The 10,748-nt window shown below is 35.6% G+C and overlaps 1 long non-coding RNA gene across 1 annotated transcript; it reads left to right on the top strand.

Moving 5' to 3' along the window:
* Positions 1–634: 634 nt before the first annotated feature.
* LOC143627156 (uncharacterized) lies at positions 635–8,427 on the top strand. Its single transcript, XR_013152546.1, has 3 exons — positions 635–656; positions 4,302–4,460; positions 8,260–8,427. It is a non-coding gene; the product is annotated as an uncharacterized LOC143627156 (long non-coding RNA).
* Positions 8,428–10,748: the final 2,321 nt, after the last annotated feature.

Genomic DNA, 10,748 nt, shown 5'->3' with positions numbered 1-10,748 from the left:
TCGGCACATGATAGCAATTTTTGTTTGACCTTTTTTGTCCCTGTGATAACGATTGATCATCAAGAACTACATCGGTAGTTTCCGAATCCACCTAGTAATGTCATGTGGAAGGGCAAAAAGATATACCTTAACTGTTTCAACCTCTCTCTCTCTCTATTTACATATATATATATATATATATATATATATGTATATATTATTCCTCAACCACTTCACAAAATCACACTAAGAAATGACTCCGGCCACCACAACAGATATCACTACTCCGGTGGCTATCGACGTCATTGAACCACATGCTACTTCCGAAACCAACCCAGCACCACCTTTAACCCCCACATATTTGATTAATATCCTCCAATACATCTTCAATTTACGCGGTCCAGCTCTCCGCCGTGTTTATGGTCAATACCTTCAGAGAGTCATAATGCCTCAACGCACCCTTGCATTTATCATCAGTTGCCTTATGGATTTGCTACAAATCAAGTCTCAGGCTCAACATACCAACCTTCTGCTACTCCGCCTCGCAGTTGCTAGTCTCCTCATCTACGGCTTGGCTTCTGCCATTGAACCTGCTCCAGCTCCAGCTCCAGCTCCTGTTGCTCCAGCGCTGGATCGCACTTACGTTTATGCCATTGTCGCTCGATGGGCAAGAATAGGTTGTCTGTGCTTTTTGGCACTGGTTATTTCATATTTGATCTGTTTCTGATTCGTGTTATTATCTTATAAGCTCTGCTTATTTTAGGTAATATGCTTATAATTAGGGTTTTCACTATGCATTCTTTCTTATATAGTTAACATAGGTTTTGATCAAATACAAATGAAATTAGGGGGTGTTTGGGATTGCTTCTTTAAAATGTTTTTTGCTTTTTGGAGAGGCAAAATATCCTTACAAAAGCACCTAAAAGCTCCAATTTGGTGCTTTTAGGTGCTTTTGGAGGGGAATTTTAGACATTTTGCCTCTCCAAAGAGCAATAAGCATTTTAAAGAAGCAATCTCAAACACCCTCTTACTGTGCTAATTGTGAGAATCAAGTAGAGTAATCATGTAATTACATTATAGAGTAATTACATATTTACTCTATGATGTAATTACATAATTACTCTACTTGATTCTCACAATTAGCACGCTAATTTCTTTTGTACGTTAACTTTCCCCTAGTTACTTTTATGGTACCTAGATACATCAATTCCTTGATTTTCTCATGAAAGTGGAGTATATCCCTTCTCATGTAGGTATAGAGTGTGAACCAAGAGCTCTATGAGTTCACACCGTTGTATCGTGTTGTGTTATTTGAACCAATATATGTAAGGAAAAAGATGTTATGTTTGATATTGAAAAGTTAATTGGGGCTTTAGTTGGGGCTTATTGTGTATGTTATGTTTGATATTGTAAAGTTATAAATAGCATACCCATTCATGCATCCTGGTTATGAATTTGTGATTGTAAATTATGTGCAGCTTCAAGGTTTATTAGTACCTTTAGGATTTCAATGGCATATATATATATATAGTTTTTGAGCTGAGGGTCTATCTGGAAGCAACCTCTCTATTCTTTGGGATATAGGTAAGGTTTGCCTACGTCCCACCCTTCCCAGACCCTGCTAATAGTTATGCTATTAATGGGTGTGATTGATTGATTGATTGATAGGATTTCAATAACATAAATCATGTTCTACTAACTGGTGATACATAATACTTTTGAATGTTTGCGTGTTCTTTGGGCAGATCTTTTTAAGAAAAGATGATATGTTTGATATTGTAGACCACTTGATTAATTTTGGGCTTTAATTGCGGCTTCTTATGTATGTGTTGTGGATGATGGATTTGTGAACAGTAGGAGTTCTAGTGGTGGATTTTATATATAGCATCCCCATTCATCTTGGTTTTGATTGTGAACCATGAGCAGCTTCAAGGTTGATTAATACCTTTAGGTCTTCAATAACATAAATCATAATCTAATAAAATTGGTGTTATAGTACTTTTGGATGTTTGTGTGTTATTTGGTCAGATCTTTTTAAGGACAAGATGTTATGTTTGATATTGTAGATCACCGAACCTAATTCATTGGGGCTTGTTATGTATGTGTTGTGGATTATGACTTTGTGAGCATTTCTGTTTATGCCATCATCGCTCGATGGGGAATGGTCGGTGGTTACCTTTGTTCTGTTTTTGATTGATCTTGCATAAAACCTGTCCTCTTCATTTCAACATGATATATATTGTGTGATCCACAATTAGGAAGGTTAATAACTCCAATTGTTGGTTGTAGGTTTTGAATGTGAACGAAGAGCTCTTTATAAGTGCACACTGTTGTATCTTTTTGTGTTATTTGGACCAATGTATTTAAGGAAACGATGTTATATTACTTATATATGAGGTTATGTTTGATATTGTAGACTACCTAACTCATTAGGGCTTCAGTTGAGCTTATTGTATATGTGCTGTGGATGATAGCTTTGTGACGGTAGGAGTTGTAGTGGTGGATTTTATAGCATCCCTGTTCATATTGTTTGTGATTGTAAACCATGTTTAAGGTTAATCCCTTTTGGATTTTTATTTAGATAAATCATGCTCTAATAGTGGCTGAGACTAAACAAAGCTTGAACGAAAGGCTAGAGGAGTGGCGTGTAGCTTTAGAGGATACAGATTTAAGAATTAGCCGCTCTAAGACAGAGTACCTTTGTTGTGACTTCAGTGGTGTTGGTGATAGCGAGGACACCCAGATCACTATTGAGGACCAGGTGGTTCCGCAGATAACGAAGTTTAAATATCTAGGATCGTTTGTCCAAAGTAATGGAGAGATAGACAGTGACATAACCCACCACATACGAGCTGGGTGGTGTAGGTGGAAAGCAGCCACTGGGGTTTTGTGCGACAAGCGGTTCCCATCTAAATTAAAAGGGAAATTTTATAGAGTCGCAGTTAGACCTGCAATGTTGTATGGAACAGACTGTTGAGCCATCAAGAAGACACAGGAGCGCAAGATGGAGGTGGCAGAGATGAGGATGCTAAGGTGGACACACTAGTTAGATAGGATTAGAAATGAGGTCTTCAGGGAAAGGTTAGGAATAGTTAGCATATCAGAGAAAATAAAAGAAGGGAGACTGAGATGGTTTGGGCATGTGAAGAGGAGACCGACAACAGCGCCAGTTAGAGTAGTGGAAGCCTTCATTGTGGAATGAAAGAGGAGTAGAGGCAGGCCTAAATTGACTTAGGATGAGAGAATTAGACATGACTTGACAGAGTTGCACCTCTCTGAGGACATGGGCCAGGATAGAGATTCGTGGAGACGTAGGATTAAGGTTAGTGACTTCTAGGTGAAGGTACCTAGTTAGCTTAGCTTTCTATTTAGGGTCTAGTTGGCTAGCCTTGCTCCTGTTGTTTATGAATATATTTTGTTTGATGCTGCTTTTTGTTTCGTATGCCCTATTCTTAGTAGGTTACAAATTCCTTGCTTTTTTGGTAGTTTGCTATCTATGTATTGCTAAGTGTCTTTGCTTGTAGGATGTATGTTTACTCTGATAACATGTATGTAGCTTTATGAGCTGGGTGTCTCTCTGGAAGCAGCCTCTCTATTCTCATGGATAGAGGAAAGACTTGCCTACATCCCACCCTCCCCTGACCCTACCGATAGTGTGCTATGCGGTGGGACATACAGGGCTTGATTGATTGATTGATTGATGCTCTAATAACCGGCAATTCATAGTACTTATGAGTAACTTATTGGAGAAAAAAAATATATGAATTGGGTTGCCTATGACACATCTTAAACCTTTCACTCAGTCTTAACAAATAATGTCTCATTATTAACGTCTGGTTACAATATACAGTTCAGACACATTGGTCATTGACCATGATGAGTGTAGCTAGAGAATGCAGTTGTGCTGACTAATAGAGTAGTTGCTGACTTGCTTTTAGTTAAGAAAACTCCATTTCATCCAATTTTTTTTGGTAGTGTGCTTATTGCTTAGTTCGACTACTTGATTGCTTCAACGATACACATAAACTATTATGCTGAGTTTAAGATTGTCTGATTTTTGTGCCACATGTGTATTGACTAAAATGCTCTGTAGTTATATCTTTGATGCAAATTAACACAGAAGAAAGATATAACTACAGAGCATTTTAGATTTTTAGCCAATACACATGTGGCAGAAAAACCAGACAATCTTAAACTCAACATTAGTAATGTGTATCTTCTTCTGTGTTAATTTGAAACAAATGCGACTAAAACATGAATTATATTATATACAGTAGTTTTTTTCATTATGTAATTTAGATTCCTTTTATGTTCTTATTCAGATCACTGGGAGTCAATGATTCAGAAATTGATACCAGCACAACCATCACCAGCCCAAACATAACATAAGCTATCAAGACTGTTATTTGAGACGAATGGTATGATATGTAGCTCACCTGCAATCATGCCATCATCGGTTGCTAGGGAAACATGTGTGTCAGGTATATGTTCTTTTTAGATGTTTAATGACTTAACCTTTCATTCTTAATATATAGGGTCTTTGCTTCATTCTTTGATAACATCACATCTCTCTATATGATTAGCTAGATATTGCTTATTGTGTGCCTAGTTTTTTCTTATTCTTTTTTTGCATCTTGATTTGGTTATTTAAAAGGTAGGATATGGCAGACATATAGCTCAAATATTTACTTAGTGTATTGCAGTGGCTCTTGTTTTTTGTTTTGAGTACTTCTCTCAAAACAAAGTTATTAATATTTGGAGATGTTTTCCTTTTGGACAATTATTTGTGATTTTTTTAGGTTCCTTCTATAAAGTGTATGATCTTTACATTGTTGCAACTCAAACCCTGTTTTCTACTGAATAGAAGTCAATAACTTTTCTCAGACCATTTGTCTAGTCAAATATTATTATCTTTTTGAGACAAAAGACACAAATTGTTAATCTTTTTGCATATTTGTTATGGATGTTCCTACAAGTATGCCGGATTCTGACATGAAGCGTTTATGCAAATGTATACAAGCTCATAACAAGCATGGCTAGAGATTATGGTTTTGTTGCCAACTCGACTTGCAATAGTTAATATAGTCGCTGTTTAATTTTTTTAGGCTTAGAGATAATTCAGTATATTTCTTCAGTTGACAGATGTGAAACTCTGGGATTTAAGTTAGGAACACTTTAATTCACACAAAAGAATTTAGGTACTATGCTTAGTTTAACTGCTTCATTGCTTCATATTGATGCATCATACATGATACACCATTAATGCTCGATTTAAGATTGTCTGACTTCTTTTCAACATGTGATTATACATGTTGCTCTGCAGTTCTATCTTTCTTATAAGTATTTGGCATTTTAAATTGGTTTTATAGAAGAGCTAATTATCAGGGTAATGTTCATTTTCAAAATTCCAGATTACAACTGGAAAATAATTATATTTTTGACTTAAAGGTGATCAAACTGTAAGTATGAAACATCGTTAACCTAGTGATCAACCAGTATTTGAAAACTTATAAAATTTATATTGAAGTTATTTTTAATCAAACAAATTTGTATTGGAGTTGGAAAAACTTGATTCGCTGTTAAAAGTGATATATGGGTCGGGTCAATGGGTTGAAAAAGGAAATTGTGATTTTTGGAAGATAAATCTACATCTAATGACAGGAGTTACGCACACAACACTGCAGTGTTGGAAATGCTTGTTTGTAATCAATCTTAGCATCAATAGAAACTTGGAAATAGAAGTGTACGTTGGGTTGAAACCGGACCGACCTGAATCTGAAATTTCCAGAAAATTAAAACCAAAGACTGGACCGATATAGGTTGGGCTGATCTTGATCTTTTCACGTTTGGTTGGTCGCGGGTCAGGCTATGATCAAATATGAATTTATCAGGCTAAAATGTTTAACATTTTTGATTTTTACTGGGACTGAAGCATGGACCGGAGCAAACCGATCGAATTCACTCCAAAATTAAGACCAAGAACTGAACTGCATATGCTTAATCAGCCCTGTTTAGGGTTGGTCTCAGGCAGGTATTCGAGTTACTTGGTTCTGCCTGAATCTTGCTAAGCCCTTCTTGAAAATGAGGTGGTATTCATTATGCTTATAGTGTATACTAGGAGTGGTGTGTTGCAACTGGGTCAGACCGACTAATCCAAAAACAACCCAAGACCAACCCGTTTTATGTTTATGTTTTCTTGATTTTCAAATATACAATGTATGTGTGTATGGTTTGGCCAGCCACATGCTCATCTTTGAATTCATTGCGTATGTGAATGTGATCGACTAATAGGAAAACAGATGCCTTCCTTCCATTACCAACTTCAACTAGTGTAGGGAAATTGCGTGAACTTCAATACATGTTGCAATATACATCCAGCGATTACAAGCTGTACCACATGACATTTACAAGGGTAGAATTGTCCATTCCATCTTCTCTTGGCAGAATCGTTTCTTTTCCATTGACTCTCAATTTTTTATATCGACAATGATTTGAGGGAGGGATTCCAAAGCGGAACGATTTGGGTTGTGCTATAAAAAATGTCCCAAAGCCAAACTGGGGTTACTAGTCTCATTATGCATGGCCTGGCTTCTGCAGCTGAACTTGTTTTTTGCTTCAGGTCTTGATCGCACTTCCATTTATGCCACTGTTGTCGACTAGGAAGGATAGGTTTCTTGTGCATTATGGTAACGTCTGTGGCATCTCTGTTTTATTCTGATCTTTTTTATATCATTTGTTAGTTGATCTATGTTGCATCATAAATGGCCTGTTTATTGTAAAATAATATATAATCGCATAATTAAGAACTGCATTTGGATAATATACATTTAGATGTTTACATGTTATGTGAACTAGAGCGGCTCTTGTTTTTGGTTTGAGTATTTCCCTCAAAACGAAGTTCTTCATATATGAAGTTGGTTTCCTTTTGGACTTTAATTTCTGTTTTTTTTAGTTCTTTTTATAGAGTATATGTTTTTAATATTGTTACAACTTAAGCCATGTTAATTTTCTACTGAATAGAGCAACTTTCCTCAAACCATTGTCTAGTCAAACATTACTATCTTCAGGGCTTTTAATGTATGCGTTGTGGATGATGGCTTTGTGAACAGTAGGAGAATTGTAGTGGTGGATTTTATTTATAGAATCCCCATTCATGCATCTTGGTTGTGAATATGTGATTGTAAATCATGTGCAGCTTCAAGGTTTATTAATACCTTTAGGATTTCAATAACATAAATCGCGCTCTAATAACTGGTGATACTGATACTACGTAGTACTTTTGGATGTTTGCTTGTTATTTGGGCAGATCTGTTTAAGGAAACATGCTATGTTTGATATTGTAGACCACCTGATTGATCTTGGGCTTCGATTGTGGCTTATTATATATATGTGTTGTGAATCTTGGCTTTGTGAGCACTTCTGTTTATGCCAACATCGCTTGATGAGAAAGGGTAGGCTGTTTGTGCATTTTGGTCATGTCTATGTCGTATTTGTTCTGTTTTCAATTGATGCTGCATAAAACCTGCCCTCTTCATGTCAACATGATATATAATTCGACCAGTTATGCCTTTAGGTAGGGCATGTTTGGGATTGAGTTTGAAAATAACTTATATATGAGGTTATGCTTCATATCGTAGACCACCGAACCTAAGTAATTAGGGCTTCAATTGGGGCTTATTGTATATGTGTTGTGGATGATGGTTCTGTGAACAGTAGGAGTTGTAGTGGTGGATTCATAGCATCCCCGTTGATATTGGTTGTGATTGTAAACCATGTGCAGCTTTAAGGTTAATCCCTTTAGGATATTATTAAGATAAATCATGCTCTAATAACCAGCAATTCATAGTACTTATGAGTAACTTATTGGAGAAAAAAATGTGAATTGGGTTGTCTATGACACATCTTAAACCTTTCAATCAGTCTGAAAAATAATGTCTCATTATTAACGTCTGGTTACAATATACAGTTCAGACACATTGATCATTCACCATGATGAGTGTAGCTAGAGAATGCAGTTGTGTTGACTAATAGAGTAGTTGCTGGCTTGCTTTTAGTTAAGAACACTCTAGTTCGACTACTTGATTGCTTCAACAATACACATAAACTATTAATGCTGAGTTTAAGATTGTTTGATTTTTCTGCAACATGTGTATTGACTAAAATGCTCTGTATTTATATCTTTCTTCTGTGTTAATTTGCAACAAATGCGACTAAAACATGAATTATATTATATAGTTTTGTTCATTATGTAATTTAGATTCCTTTTATGTTCTTATTCAGATCACTGAGAGCCAAGGATTCAGAAATTGATACCAGCACAACCATCACCATCCAAACATAACATAAGATCTCAAGACTACGATTTGAGATGAATGGTAGGATATGACAGATATGTAGCTCACCTGCAATCATACCATCATCGGTTTCTAGGGAAACATGTGTGTCAGGTATATGTTCCGTTTTCAATGTACAATGACTTAATTTTTCATTCTTAATATATAGAATCTTTGCTTCATTCTTTGATAACATCACATCTCTTATATGATTAGCTAGATATTGCTTATTGTGTGCCTAGTTATTTCTTATTCTCTATAACAAGCATGGCTAGAGATTATGGTTTTGTTGCCAACTCGACTTGCAATAGTTAATATAGTAGCTGTTGACTTTTTTTAGGCTTAGATAAGTCAGTATATTTCTTCAGTTGACATGATGTGATACTCTGGGATTTAAGTTAGGAACACTTTAATTCACACAAAATAATTTAGGTACTATGCTTAGTTTAAATGTTTCATTGCTTCATATTGATGCATCATACATGATACACCATGAATGCTCGATTTAAGATTGTCTGACTTGTTTTCAACATGTGATTATACATGTTGCTCTGCAGTTCTATCTTTCTTATAAGTGTTTGGCATTTTAAATTGGTTTTATAGAAGAGTTAATTATCAGGGTAATGTTCATTTGCAAAATTTCAGATTACAACTGGAAAATTATTATATTTTTGACTTAAAGGTGATCTAACTGTATATATGAAACATCATTAACCTAGGAAGTTGTTTTTAATAAAAAATATTAGTAAAAGAGTGGAAAGGACTTGATTTGCGGTTAAAAGTGATGTATGGGTTGAAAACGGAAAAAATTTAGATTTTTGGAAGTTATACCTACATCTAATGGCAGGAGTTACATATCCAACACTTCGGTGTTGGAAATGGTTGTTTGTAGTCTATCTTAGGCATCAATAGAAACTTGGAAATAGAAGTGTACGTTGGGTTGAAAGCGGACCGACCTGAATCTGAAATTTCCAGAAAATCAAAACCAAAGACTGGACCGATATAGGTTGGGCTGATCTTGATCTTTTCACGTTTGGTTGGTTGCGGATCAGGCTAGGACCAAATATGAATTTATCAGGCTAAATTGTTTCACATTTTGATTTTTACCGGGACCGAAGCAAACCTGGACCAGAGCAAACCGATCAAATTCACTCCAACTGCATATGCTTAATCAGCCCTGTTTAGGGTTGGTCTCAGGCAGGTATTCGAGTTACTTGGTTCTGCCTGAATCTTGCTAAGCCCTTCTTGGAAATGAGGTGGTATTCATTATGCTTATAGTGTATACTAGGAGTGGTTTGTAGCAACTGGGTCAGACTGACTAATCCAAAAACAACCCAAGACAGAATCGTTTCTTTTCCATTGACTCTCAATATTTTAAAACCCTTTCTCTTTCTTATATCGACAATGATTTGAGGGAGGGTCAGGGGAGGGATACCAAAGCGGGAAGATTTGGGTTGTGCTATAAAAAGGTCCTAAAGCCTAACTGGGGTTACTAGTCTCATCATGCATGGCCTGGCTTCTGCAGTTGAACTTGTCGTTTTTTGCTTCAGGTCTTGATCGCACTTCCATTTATGCCACTGTTGCTCAACTAGGAAGGATAGATTTCTTGTGCATTATGGTAACGTCTGTGGCATCTCTGTTATATTTCTGATCTTTTTTATATCATTTGTTAGTTGATATATGTTGCATCATAAATGGCCTGTTTATTGCAAAATAATATGTAATTGCATAATTAAGTACTGCATTTAGATGTTTACATGTTATTTGAACTAGTCTTTCTTCACTTGTTATATATGTTTACTTGATGTGTCATAGTGGCTCTTGTTTTTGGTTTTAGTATTTCCTTCAAAACGAAGTTCTTCATATTTGAAGTTGTTTTCCTTTTGAACTTTAATTTCTGTTTTTTAGCTCTTTTTATAAAGTATATGTTTTTCATATTGTTACAACTTAAGCCATGTTTTCTACAGAATAGAAGTCAACAACTTTCCTCAGTCCATTGTCTAGTCAAACATTACTAGTTTTAACACACTATTTTAAGATGGTTTGTATCATCTTTTAATGTAAAAGGTTAAATATGAAGAAAATAAACACATTTAGTAGCACATATATACCTGAGGTTTTATTCTTTTTTAGTTTTTGACGGTAGTACATACATATATCAGAAAATTTGGGTTCACCACTCACAAATGAAGTGATCTTATTGTTAACTTTAGGTACATTCACTCGCATCCTCAAAAACGATTTCGCTTGTATGTTCAATGTGTTGTATTAGATGCTTTAATTTGGGTTATTAGGCCATCCGCTTGCTCTTTATGTTTTGAGGGGCAAAGAACCAAAGAATGTTACTACTTTATATTCATATTGTGTTTATTATGGCTTTACATTATACTATTAATATTGATGGTCGGTATGAACAACACGGGCACCAATATGTAC

Source organism: Bidens hawaiensis, unplaced genomic scaffold, assembly GCF_021521415.1.
Source record: "Bidens hawaiensis isolate Kalapana, Puna unplaced genomic scaffold, B.hawaiensis_p1.1 tig00004599_1, whole genome shotgun sequence".
Lineage (NCBI taxonomy): Eukaryota > Viridiplantae > Streptophyta > Magnoliopsida > Asterales > Asteraceae > Bidens > Bidens hawaiensis.
The sequence above is the reverse complement of the archived record's forward strand: the minus strand, read 5'-3'. Positions and strand labels throughout refer to the sequence as shown.